The sequence below is a fragment of the Toxorhynchites rutilus genome, chromosome 2 (assembly GCF_029784135.1).
Source record: "Toxorhynchites rutilus septentrionalis strain SRP chromosome 2, ASM2978413v1, whole genome shotgun sequence".
Taxonomy (NCBI): Eukaryota; Metazoa; Arthropoda; class Insecta; order Diptera; family Culicidae; genus Toxorhynchites; species Toxorhynchites rutilus.
Genome location: NC_073745.1, coordinates 320,328,461 through 320,340,910, shown reverse-complemented (window position 1 = coordinate 320,340,910; position 12,450 = coordinate 320,328,461). Strand labels below are relative to the sequence as shown.

At 38.6% G+C, this 12,450-nt stretch overlaps 1 protein-coding gene across 24 annotated transcripts in view; it reads left to right on the top strand.

Annotated features, from left to right (window-relative positions):
• LOC129771300 (potassium voltage-gated channel subfamily KQT member 1) overlaps positions 1-12,450 on the top strand; it is a 1,095,885-nt gene that overhangs the window by 117,609 nt on the left and 965,826 nt on the right. The window lies entirely within an intron of this gene.

Here is a 12,450-nt window from a genome sequence, read left to right as displayed (position 1 = left end):
GTATCTGCTTCAACCCATTTCTAGCTTTCGAACGGAAAATCAGTTTCCGTTACATAAAGCCACTGTTGTTTCACGATCCACGATGATTACCAGTGACTCCATCTCGAGAAAGTGAATATGTTGTTTATACGTGCCTTCATATGTAGATGGATAGAGTGGACATGGGGGAAAAATGACGCAAGAAAGATTGATGGGGAATAATTGTCCGTCCGTATTTTTTTCTACAATAACCGACAATCTGAGCATGGAGGCAACTGTTTTCATTACTGCCTCGCAATTGTTAAACACCTTAATATTTAAAAAAAATTATAGGAGGTTGTGTCCAAGATACAACCGCATTGTTGACGTAGAACTACGCTGTTATTTTATATAAGTCGCTTGTTTATACCTTCGGATATTATTCTATAGTGCTGTGAAATTTTAGAAACATCTGCATAGTAGAATAATCTCTTAAATTTTTTTTCATTGTAGAATCAGTTGACGATAATTGATTGATGATTCATTCTTGCCCTCGCAGAACAATACACTAGCTAATCATATGTAGCAATTAATTTCATGTAAATGCATTGAAAATTTACGTCGAACGCTATTTCGGTGGCCTTTTTCGCAATTGACATAGACTCGGCTACAATCGATTATATATATGTTGCACCATCACCATTATTCCACATCTCATAACTACATCAATATATCTTTGGCACCACGAGGAAACAACAACAATGACAACACATGCAAGTATCAGATATCATGCTACATGTTATTTAGCATTGTCTCAGTGGAATTGCACTCCCAGCCATCGTTCGTACAACGTAAACCAATCGCCAAACAAGCGTTTTCCATAGAACGCATACAGAGTCATATATTGGTGGCTTGAAACTACTAGGAATATGGACACTTCTCATCATTTTGCGTTAATCTCAAAAGAAACGATTCTGTTTATATTACTGGCCTCGAAAAAAAGTTGCATTACTTTCTCATGTTCGACATAAGCGCAGCTGCTAGGAAGGAAGTTTTCTACTGGCAAGCGAAACCTAACCACATACAACATTGCAGAACGACATTTACTTTCTTGGTGTCTAAACAAGCGAAAAAATTTTTTTTTGTTAATATCAACAACCTCGAAAACAGTAGCATTGCTTTATTATGATCAAGATTAGCGCAATCCTAGTTGAAGGCAGTTTTGCGACTGGCACGGGAACCCAAATAACTTATAACATTCCAGTACGACATTCAAGATGCTTGGTATTCCCCAAATGATTTTTGGCGCACAACCTTGATGTCTGCTTCGTCATAAAGTCAGTTTGATGCATTCATGCAATGTCAAAGGCACCAACGAAGCCCTTATGATGACGAAAAACAAACAATGTTAACTGCTTGGAAAAAGACTGAATTATGCCACACAGCTTGTACTCTGCTGTAACACCGATCGATGCGAATTCGCTAATGAGTTTGTCAAGAGCGACCGCCTTCACCACCAGCGGGGGGAGCTTGATTTTGGTTGCTGTCTGGGTAACGGCGTTTACATTTTAGGCCGACGCGCCGAAGTCGCCTACTTCGCTGTTGTTCGATGCGGTATCACACTCGCGAAGGCTCGGTTCAGTGCGAGCGCTTTTCACTACAGCAACATCGCGTGCTTCACTAGATGACGCTTGCCTCGAAATTTGACTGCCCCTGGCAATGCGTTTGCTTTTTACAGTGCTCCTCTTCTTCTTGCTCATCACACACTGCGCGAAGCGTTGAATTTATGACCCGGAAAGAAAAACACATGATACGAATAACGCCAAAAACGAACTGAAAAAGCAAACGACGATATCCAAGTTGGATTACCACTGGTGGGGTCCAATCTTAGATCGAAGCGCAGCGAAAGCAAAGTGAACTGGATTGCTCAACAGTCCGATGCCGAATGAAAGTTTGCCTCAGCGAGATCCACTGTTTATACTCTTGGCAAGTATTCCCCTTCATTCTTCTACTTTTCCTTTGTTCACGGAGACTTTAAATCCTACGATTTCCCCTTCGCTGCTCGTCGATAAGTTGCTCGTTATTGACAGCTCTGTTCGGGTAAGCACACAAATGGACAGAAAAAATGTATGGGAAAATGGAAATGCTTAAAGTTTTCATGTATTTTAACCATTTACAAACCAGGAGATTCTAATGTATAGCATATTAAACAAATCTTAGGGATTTTCCGATTCGTTTACTATGTAAATCGCCAAAATCCATTCGCGGCAAAAATAGTTATTAACGTTAACTTTATTTCATAAAAACGTGACCTGTTTTCTGATTTGGCACCCTTAATGAAAGACGTAGTTCTACGTCAAAAAAAGTCACAGGAGGGTTCTGTCCGAGACACGACCGCATAGTTGACGTAGGATTCCGTTAAGCTATTTGTTGATTTTGGATATGTTTGAAGAATCGTTGAACTCATTGGTAATGATTTGGTGGCCCTGAAAAGGGCAACTTTGTTTGGTTGTTGGGAATTGTTTGTTCACTCCACCAGTTTTTACCGAGTGGTGATGACAGAAATATGGTAAACAATCGTTGGGTGGTGCCCATCAGATAGAAGAAGCCGAAGTGGAATGAGATATGGTGAAAACCGCCCTCTGTGACCCTATACGAGATGCCTCCTGTGTTATGTATGTATCAAATAAACAAAAAAAAACCACCAATGTAATATAAGATAATTACCAATAACGAACACAATTATCAATTATTCTCATCTGTAAAAACATGTTACTTTGATATACAGAAAACATATTTGAAGCGGAAAAGGTAATTTTGTTTTATAATTTTTACTTTCTGAGTGTTTATTCAACCCAATGAGAATTTCAATTGGATTGACAACATCTGATACTATATGTAGAGCATATGGGAAATCACTTTTTCGAATATTTCTTCACTTTTCCATTTTTTTCTCGCCGCATGAACTTTCCTTGGGTGAAAATGAACACAATAAAACAGACGGCTTAAATCGAACGACCCGTTCTCGAGCGGGAACACACTTTGGTTTTTATTTATGAAAATTGAAATAAATCGTTTCATATATCAAGTCATTTTAACACAACTGCTACCATATACAATTTTACAATTACACTTGTGCTAAATTTTTCACAATTCACGATCGGTCATTGATATGAAATTTCACGAAGCAACCAACATTAAAGTTCCAAATTTAAATTTTATTTGCTAGAATTAATCGTATCACTCGGGGGAATTTTTATATAGCAAGTAGGGTGCAATATAAAAATGCCCTCGACTTGCATATATTGCAATGCTGATTTCCCTCGGGCATCTTAGTTTTGATGTCTCTGTTAGGGAACCGCCGCATGTGTCGTCAATTTCGACCAATTAGAAGTGAATATTTCCGTTTCCGTTTTTTTCAATTGCTTGATAGTTTCATGACATATATTATTTTATTGAATATAAACATTGTTATGGAGTGCCGAAATCGATTGACGCAAAAATTTCATCAATCATGAATTGACCGAGCAATCAGCGTTTGAAATTGGACAATTTTTCACGATGTGCTCGATTTTCGATTTTCAATTTGTACCCCAATATGTTCCCGAAAGACGTAATCCTACGTCAAAATCTTTGTCACATTAGCTTGTCAAACGTAAGCGAGATATGCGGAATATATATTCACAAGCCTTGAAAAATTGAAATAGTCTTACGAGCTGCTCAAAACGTAATGAACGATTTGTGATCCGTACACTAAAACAGTACAAAGAAACTGCTGATGTAGAATGAAGAACCAGGGAGTGGAATCAATGGTCTGTGCGGCTGCACAATGTCATCCATGCCGATCGTGAACGCGTTCGGCGCAACTCTTCCCGCAAACAAAAGCATCTAGCAGTCTAAATGAACGTTTCTAAGCGCAGTATAGGTCTTTTGACGTAGAACTCCGTCTTTCATTAAGGGTGCCAAATCAGAAAACAGGTCACGTTTTTATGAAATAAAGTTTACGTTAATAACTATTTTGCCGCGAACGGATTTTGGCAATTTACATACCAAATGAATCGGAAATCCTCTAAGATTTGTTCGATATGCTATACATTACAATCCCATGGTGTATAAATGGTAAAAATTCATGAAAACTATAAGCGTTTCCATTTTCCCATACATTTGTTCTGTCGATTTGTGTGCTTTCCCGAACAGAGTTGTCAATAACGAGCAACTTATGGACGAGCAACGAAGGGGAAATCGTAAGACTTAAAGTCTCTGTGAACAAAGGATAAGAAAAAGAACGAAGGGGAATGTTTGCCTAGGGTATAAACAGAGGATCTCGCTGAGGCAAACTTTCATTCTTCGTGAGGACACCGACTGAACAACATCGTTGCTGGGCGAGCTGGACGGTGAGGAGTGGAGGAGTAGTACGAGGGAAAAGTAAAGTTTTCCAAGGACTTTTTTGTAGGTTAGAGACGAATGAACTAAAGAAGTTTAAAGTCTCACGTGTCTTAGTTTCGGATTGAACTGTGGACGCAAACAAATTACTGACTCGCCGATGTCACTAGCACTGCAATAATTGCATCAAACTGACGCCGTTCGATTAAGGTTCTGAGTAGAGATGGGCAAAACAGTTCACTTTGATGAACGGTTCACTCATTAACCGTTCATCTAAGTGAATCAGTTCTTTTGAACCGTTCTTTCGCTCTTTCGTTCAGCGGTATTATACCATGGACAGACATACAACTGTACTAGCGTTGTACAGGTACCACGATAGCATGACACACATACTTTGGTTGTACATTGTACCGCATGTCAGACTGACAATCAGAAGCTTGAATTTATTGCATTGTATTTTCACCAATATTTCAATGAAAAAGGTTTTTATTTAGCGTCTAAACTATCGAACACAACAAATATGTTTCCAATCTGAGTTATTAACTCAAGAGAAAGTCAATGAAAAGAATGTATACCAAATGTTTTGATTCGATTTGTTCATGCTACTCACCACTAACCGTCTATGGCGCTGCGCACAGTACTACTGTAGCCATGTACAGCGGTAAAATAGGTCGGTACAGGTACAGCGATTGTACCGAGTTGCTTGCATGGTTCTAGCGCTGTACATGGTGACAGACATACAATTTTCGAAGTACAACGCAAGTACAGCTGTATGTCTGTCATAAGTATTAAGAACAACATAGAATGTTAGCTGGAACCCAACATCAATAGACAGCTATTAATTGATATCGTTGGATTGGATAGTGTATGTATGGGATTTCTATTTTTGAAATTTAGTGGGGAAGCTGCTTCTTCTTTAAAAGTCGCAAACTGTATGTGAAAATATGTTTGTCGGTCGACAAAAGTTTATGTAATAATTTGATATGCACAAAATATGTGCAATTTTTCATATTCTGTTTTTGGACAACACACAGGTTCCATGTAAGATTATATTTCATAATGTTCATTCAGGGGAAAAATCAGCAGCGATTTTCACTAACAATAAATCATACAAACAATCACGATAACACGTATACGCAATAGGCCAAACAATGAATTGAAAGCACCGAAAAAACTTTGCCCTCACTATAAGATTTTATGTTTACCTAATTCATGAATCGCCCCAGCTTCCCCCAGATTTTTTTTTCTGATAATCAGGAAATATATGAATGTTACGCGGAATTGAAAGAATACATGTAATTGGAAATATATAGTTTTGCTTTTAAAACTACGAAAATCTAATTTAATTTTTAATACAAAATTGAGTATACATTAACAAAACAAACCCTGCGTTAGATGCATTTTGCTCATCATGACAATATCGTTTTATTTTCCTTACAAACGTTCTCGTTATATTTGTCCATTCCGTCCAGCGCAAATCAGTTCAGCTGTACTCGTTCGCCCACAAACACTTCGTTCTCAAACAGTTCGTTCCCAAACAGTTCACTCTCAATCAGTTCTTTCCCATACAATTCACTCGCAAACAGTTCGTTCTGAACCAGTTCGTTCACAAGCAGTTCACTCTCCATCAGTTCACTCTCAAACAGTTCACTCGCAAACCGTTCTTTCGGAATCAGTTCGTACACAAACCGTTCGCTCGCAATCAGTTCGTGGGGAGAATTACCGTTCTTTGAAAAAGAACGACCGTTCGTTCACTCTTTTCGGCGAACTAGTTCGTTCGTACCGTTCGTGAACGGTTTGCCCATCTCTAGTTCTGAGCTACATAATTGTGTGGGAATCATCAAGCTAGGCTATCGTCAGCTCACCAAGAAAATAAATGTTCTGGAATTTTGTCTGTGATTTGGTTTCGCATGACGGTAGCAAAACTCTCTCCACAAAGGATGCCAGCTAAGCTGATCTAGACCGGCAATATTAACAAAAAGGGCTTCTGTTGAGAAGAGCGTAAAACGGAGATAAGTGTGTGCATATTTAATTGCTTCAAACCATCGATATATGGATATTTTTGTGTGTGTACGTGCGTGCGTTTTGGCGTATTGCGCTGTTGCGGGCAGTGCCATAAATTATCAAAATTTATTCACGAATGGAGGAATTAGATTTTTCCCAGTATCGGGTGAATTCTCTTCTGTTAAAACTCAACTCCATATCTGGCATAATGAGTATAACACAAGAGTCGAGACGCGTGAACTTTGTCTGGTATATTGAACGAAAACAGCATGAACGAATTTCGAAAAGCCTGCATTCAGGCACTTTCGTTACTGTCAATAATTTCAGGTGATTATCACGAACGTTAAGTTGATCTTCATCACTTGCAGTGAATTTTTATTGAAAACGTGTTACCCATTGCACATATAAATGGTGGTGTATGTCATTTTCGGGCAATCGTGAGTAGATTCATAAAACGTAGCCAGAGTTATTCTATACATTCAATTGCCGAAGTCGCCAAAAACAAGAATTTTGTGTGATGTATTACCATCCTTTACCATTAATCGATTTCACTCTCAATTGGTGACGCTGAATTTTATACTTTGATTTTCACTAACACGCAATGATCTTCATTTTAGACCTTGCGAATACCATGACGAAAAAGAAGATGCAAATGAAAAATGAACTTCATGGCAAGCTGATGTTGATGTTCATTCCACTGGGGTTCATTGATAGTGTTGTTCCATATTTATCGACTCTCGCTTAAGCAGAAGGTTATCAATACAAGGAAGGCAGAAATTCGCCGAATTTGAATGTTGTGAATGTGAATATTTTCAGCACTGGTTGCGGGTGAACATGTCGATCCGAACCTGACGACAAGGAGGGGAGATAGCGGGAGGGAAATATTGGCGCTAGGGTATTAGTAATGAATATCTGCTGTGGCAAATATTCAGCCTTTTTACAAGCAGTTGACATTGTTTGTTTTCCGTCATCATAAAAGCTTCGTTGATGCCTTTGATATTGTATCAATGCATTAAACTGACGCTATGGTAAAGCAGGTGTTAAGATTGTGCCCCAAAAAATTATTTATATTTTATTATTTATATTATTATTATTTATATTATTTAAATATTGAATACCAAGTTATTCAATAAGTTATAATAAGTTATAAATTTATTTGGTTTCACGTGCCAGTTGCAAAGCTCCCTCCAACTAGGATTGCATTTGCGCTAATCTTGATCATGATGAAGCAGTGCTACTCTTTTCGAGGTTGTTGAGATTAACATGAAGGTAAATGTCGTTCTGGAATTCTGTATGTGATTTGGTTTCGCTTACCAGTAGCAAAACTTTCTCCACTAAGGATGATAACTGCGCTTATCTCGAGCATGTATTGTTCTGCGAGGACAAGAATGAATCATCAAACAATAATCGTCAAATGATTCTACAAGAAAAAAATATTTCAGGGCGACCACTGGTAGAATGGTCATTAAACTACAGCGTAGTTCTACGTAGTTCAACAATGCGGTCGTGTCTTGGACACAACCTCCTATAATTTTTTTTCTATAGTCACGTCAATAAAATGAGTCGCATTACATTTCGAAAAGAAACCCTGTAATGTAATTAAAAAACATAGATCGGCCATTTCGTGTCAAATAGCTTGATCTGATAATTCCGAAAATCGCATAGAGAGTGATTAGCACCGCAACGGTAGCAACCGAGTATGAGTCTCAAAATATCTATGAGAATGCTGTATCCTTATCTGTATCATTGTACCTCAGTCGAGAGTAAAACAAAATTGGTTTGGAGCCCTCTTTGCTAATTAGAGATAAAACACAGACTTGTTTTTTTTTATAAATCCCTTCTGTTGTATCACCTTCGGCTAGCTGGCAACAATGTGTTCACAACTGTGATACAGATCTTAGCTACACCCACATCAATCTGAATATAGTTCATTAACCGACGTCGCAAAAACTTGTAAACCACTCAGCTTATAAAATAATGACGTCCGGTGAGCCCCAATCCTCCCGTTACCTTAGGGCTCGCCGCTGTTTTCTACGAGATCAACCAGCATCATCATCGTCATCCTTTTTCTTGCCACCACGCCTCGTATCACACATTCTTTGGCCTTACGGCCACCGGCACTCAGCAAAGCATCTGAGAATGTGGCAACGGCAGGTTCAGGGTGGTTTTTGATGAGCCAAACAAACATAGGGATGTCTAGTAATGAGCGGCGTTGGTTCCACGATCCGCTTAGAAGCTGCTTCCCTACGTGTTCTTTCGTCTGCTTCAATTCGCGCTTTGTCAAGAAAATGGAAATATTTATACAACCGATTCTAATTATCTTGCCTACCCACTGGCACCTTGTGAAGCATGCTCAAGCTCGTGCTATAAACATTACACCATTTTTCATGTGAATCCACTCTTCAGCAGCGGCGGAAGCTTCCCAACTACTAATGTGCTATATCTCCTGGAAACTGAACGACATTCCGCCTTTCTACTTAGATTGTGTCACACATTTCACCGACCCTCCCTCCATGAAAATAGACTTCACCGTTCATCATGAGCACCATTAGGCATCGACTGCCACCGATGGAATACGCCCCCACCGTAAACCGTAAGTGTGTGAACCCAGCAGTAAGCAGTAAACGGAGTATCAGTGAGGCATTACACACGAAGTTGTGATGGCTCTATCATCATTATTGTGATTTGAGTGGTTACTTGAGCAGGCCACAATCTGCTGTTACACTATTTTGTGGCCAACCGACATACGCACGCACGTCTTAACCCGCCCCAGCCCTTCTTGACTCATTTCTACGGTGAAGAATATATGTGACCACTACATCACCCACAGAAGCATATGAGCTTTTGATGAGCCATTTGAATTCACATCAGGAACATTCGCACAGAGAAAAAAAAAGCTTTCACGTTGATGACGTAAATGTTTCGTTTTCTACACGGGTTGTGCCATGCGCTGGTTCTGTGGAGAACTTTGAACCCTTCGACCCTTTCTTGTTTCCCGATGGAGAATAATTAATCGATCTGCTCAGTATCTCTAAATGCTTATAAAGCAGCTTAGAACAAGGTGTCCAATATCGATCTTCTGTTTCTGCATTCCGGAACAGAATTATTACACAACCAGAGGCAGCATCTCTCGCCGCACGTTGAGCGTCGGAAAACAGCGCATGATACCGCACGAGCCACCAGCCGTTGGGGGTCTGCTGCTGGATCCCCCGCATACATTACATCTAATGGAGTCTAAATCAAATTAAGCATACAATTCTACGATACGGCTCTTCGCGCTGCCATAATTTTCCAACCCAGGGACGATGGCCCAGGGAAACCACACATACATTAGGTATGTTTCTCAACACCCCCGGCCCCCCTTCGGAACGCGTGTGTTGCGTGTTGGCTTTGCCCACAGGACGAAGATGAAAAGGATTTACGCTTCTTTCATGCCTCTGTCATTGGTGCCTCGGCGAAGAAGGCCCAAGTCTTCGTCGAATCGACCGCCGCACATTCGGCGCGCGGAAAGTATGAGGGGGAATGTTAAACGGTGCAAACATAGACACACTTATGAACACGTGTCTGCAAGCGCTGAATGTTGGACACTGGACGAAGGTTTCCCGGCTTCATATGTTTGCACTTAAACATCGGCGACCGAAATGTTTGCTGGATAGTATTTTGATTGTGTATTTATTTTTAGAAATATCTGGATGTTAATTCAAATGCAAATACAAATCGGAAGCCAAAATGAAAAAAATTGGGGAATACGTAAATAAATTCACGTTGATTCCAAAGGGTGATTTTTTAAGTGTTTAGTTTTAAATTTACAGAAAAAACACAGGAAAACTGTAAAAGATATGAAATTTATTAAGTATGTTACTTAATTCGATTAGCTTTTTGCCCGACAAACACATTTATTTGAATAATGAAATGAATTAATACACTGTTCAAAGTATTGGCCATCGCTAGCTACGAATTTTTCCCATCATTCTGGAAATTTACTAATTCCGTTGCGAAAGAAGCTTCCATCTTTCGAAACCAAGAATGAATCCACGTAATTTTCAATACCCAGCAGAGATGCCAACCTTCCTGATTTTTCAGGATTTCCCAGACTTTTTGACACGTTCCCTGATATCCTGACAAATACTAAATTTGCCCTGATTTTTGACGTAGGATTACGTCTTTCGGGAACATATTGGGGTACAAATTGAAAATCGAAAATCGAGCACATCGTGAAAATTGTCCAATTTCAAACGCTTATTGCTCAGTCATTTCATGATGGATTGATGAAATTTTTGCGTCAATCGATTTCGGCACTCCATAACATTTTTTTATATTGAAGAAAATAATATATGTCATGAAACTAACTATCAAATAATTGAAAAATCTCAACCCCTATCCTAACGGATATACCCACTTCTGATTGGTCCAAATTGACGACACATGCGGCGGGTCCCTAACTGAGACATCAAAACCAAGCTGCCTGGGGGAAATCGACATTGCAAATGCATATATTTATGCAAGTCGGGGGCATTTTTATATTGCAAGTAAGGTGAGTGATACGGTTAATTCTAGCAAATAAAATTGAGGCTTGGAACTTTAATGTTGGTTGCTTCGTGAAATTTCATATCAATGACCGATAGTGTATTGTGAAAAATTTAGCACAAGTGTAAGTGTAAAGTTGTATATGGTAGCAGTTGTGCTAAAATGACTTGATATATGAAACAATTAATTTCAATTTTCATAAATAAAAACCAAGGTGTTTTCCCGCTCGAGAACGGGTGATTTGGTTTATGCTGTCTGTTTTGTCGTGTTCATTTTCACCCAAGGAAAGTTTATACGGCGAGAAAAATTGGAAAAGAAGAAATATTGGAAAAAATGTTTTCCCATATGCTCTACAAATATTATTAGGTGCTCTTAGTCCAATTAAAATTCGCATTGGGTTGAATATATACTCAGAAAATAAAAGTTATATAAGAAAATTACCTTTTCCATTTCAAATAAGTTTTCTCTATATTAAAGTAACATGTTTTTACTAATGAGAAAAATTGATAATTGTGTTCGGTATTTTTCTTTATTTCATTGATATATAACAAAAGAGGCATTTCGTCTAGGATCATAGAGGGCGGTTTTCATCATATCTCATTCCACTCCTGTGTCTTTTATCTGATACGGACCATCCAATGACTGTTTACCATCTTTCTGTCATCATCACTCGGTAGACACTGTTGGAGTGAACAAACAATACCTTACAACCAAACAAAACGGCCCTTTTCTGGGCCACCAAATCATTATCAAAGAGTTTAACGATGTAATTCTTCAAAAATATCCTAAATCAACAGATAGTCTAACGGAATCCTACGTCAACTTTGCGGTCGTGTCTCGGACACAACCCTCCTGTGATTTTTCTGATATGATCCTGATTTCTCTTGATTTTGTACTTTTTACTTTATTAGAATGAAAATTATCCGTGATAAATATACGAATTTATTATAAGAATTGTCATAGGGTGAATGATCTTGGTTTGTCCAATTTGGGGTGTTTTTACGCAACTAGTAAATGCAAATCGATTTTTCTTCATGAAAATCACACATAATCGATACGAGTTTGGGTTTGTTGAAAAGCCCCAAGTCTCTAGTTGCTAATACTACCATAAGTTGTTGAAATTATTCAAATTTTTATGTTTTTTAACGATTTTCCTTAAAGAAGAATTATGATCATGGTTTGACCACCTCTGATCATGGTTTGCCCAAAAAAATGATCATGGTTTGTCCGGTTTTAGAAATCTCCATTTTTGAATGAAAACATTCGAATTCACAATTAGATGTTACATTTATCATTGCTTGAGTTCACTGTCATCAAATTGATTCATTCATAATTTAGGCTTTCTTCAGAATATTGCCTTTTCTTGGGCATTTTAGAAGTGTTCACCTCAACACAATCAACACAGAAAAACCATACTTCTGCTATGCGCGAAGCACACCATAAACAAACATAAAAAAACTGCAGCGCGCCAAGCGGTTGCCATAGAAATCATGTGGACAAAACAACATTATTGAATTGGACAACTCATGATCAGAATTGAGTTCATCAAAATGCGTTAATTTAATGGTTTAGCTATGT